This window comes from Convolutriloba macropyga, chromosome 3, assembly GCF_964194025.1.
Source record: "Convolutriloba macropyga chromosome 3, txConMacr16.3, whole genome shotgun sequence".
In the NCBI taxonomy this organism is placed as follows: domain Eukaryota; kingdom Metazoa; phylum Xenacoelomorpha; order Acoela; family Convolutidae; genus Convolutriloba; species Convolutriloba macropyga.
Window position 1 is genome coordinate 6,777,252 of NC_134470.1, and position 1,937 is coordinate 6,779,188.

The window sequence follows — 1,937 nt, forward strand, 5'->3', positions numbered from 1 at the left end:
TTGTTTGGAACATAAAGAGCTTTACCTGAATTGCCTAGATCTTCATCAAATGGTCAGAATATGCTATAATGCGTTGTATCGTTATTAAATTTTCAGTCAATACAGAGTACACTAGGCAGAACATCTCTTTAGAAAAATGTGCTTTCTTTCTATGATTTTGGAATACACGTTCTTTACAAATCTTGTAGGAATAGGGTTTTCCAAAGTTATGAATTTTTTTAAAGACTGTCAACAATTTCTTCTTTTATCGCACGCTATCTGCATTTTGGATAAAGTTCAGAGATTGACTGATGTTAGATTTATTATTTGTTGTCTATAAAGACATGATCAATGCTGCGCATGTATAGTGCATTTCATAAAGTTTAAAAGCAAGCTAACGTTTTGAGAGCACTAAGGCATGCATAGCCGTTGCGGTCCTATTGTGCCATACCTAAGTATACGTCGAAATAGTTAACAGCCTATCAGACTATGCCAACGCGCAAGAATTGAAAATCATCACTATAAAGAAGCAGTGAATTGGTCGGAGAACTTTTTTTCTATCCTGCGAGGATACAATCCACTGGCTGGCAATTCAAGCCCAGCAGCAGAGGAGTACTCGCAAAAAACAACAAGCTCAACTGAGCACGGTGACTAAATGCTTAGTTTTATTGCTTGAGCATTGAGAGCTAAAACCTAGCGTGTTTTCATACTTCATTGAAACATCAATTTTTGCGGTATATATGATAGTGATAACTGTAACTGAGTGTGGGTTCCCGGACCTTGCTCACAGTGAGTTTCAGCGCTGTACAATTGACTCTCAATTGTAACCATTACTGAACCAGTCAAATAGAAGTGTAAATACTTCTGCCAGTCTGCCTGGCAGAAGTATTAAGAAACATCCCAGTCTGTCCCTTTTCTTCGCAGCCTAATTTACATTATTGGTGAACACTGCACAGAACGTTTCACATCATCAGACTGTACATAAAACGAACCTAGCAAGTTTTGAAAATTTCGAATAGCTGATATCATGCTTAAAACTTTTAATATGGCGATACCCACAAAAGCTATTCTAGCTCGAACTATACCAGATATTGGTGCATTTACATCTGTGCGGTGGAAGCGGAGTTCGGAGGTGGAGGCGGGAGTAGGAGGAGGAAGCGGGGGTCGGAGGCGGAGGCGGGGGTCGGAGGCGGAGGCGGGGGTCGGAGGCGGGGGTCGGAGGCGGAGGCGCGGGTCGGAGGCGGAGGCGGGGGTCGGAGGCGGAGGCGGGGGTCGGAAGCGGAGGCGGGGGTCGGAGGATTATAACTTCCGGAGGGCAACAGTCGGAGAGAGCGGATTATAACTTCCGGAGGGATTTATAACTTCCGGAGCGGATTTATAACTTCCGGAGGGCGACAGCTTGAAACTAAGTTAACTTGAACTAAATTAAACCGTTTTAAATTAATGCCATTTTAATGCCATTAGTACGATTTTAAATTAAATACCATTTTAATTAAATTCATGTATTTATTGAGCATGCATTTCAACTTTCAATTTAGCTTTCATTTTAACTTTCATTTCCCCGCGCGTTTTGAGAGAGAGAGAGAGAGATAATTGCGGCGTGTAAACAAACTGCTCAGATAGAGGACATGCGGTAATTAAAGCTGTGCATATAAAGGACATGCGGTAATTATAGCTGCTCAGATTGGAAGAATGCAATAATTTGCTATGATCAGATGAAAGGCAGAAAATAAGTGCAGACTGCCCAGACGGATGAGTCATTTTGAGTTTTACAGCCAGACTGTAAATAGAAAAATGTGACATGAACAGATTCATGCTCAGCGCAAAAATCCAGCATGTTTCTTTATGGTTCAGCTCTGAAATGCTATGACAGATAGGTCCGGGTTTCAACACAATATCTCATCGTCCACGCTAATTTTTTCTAAAAATATCAAAATCAATTTGCCAACATCGACAGG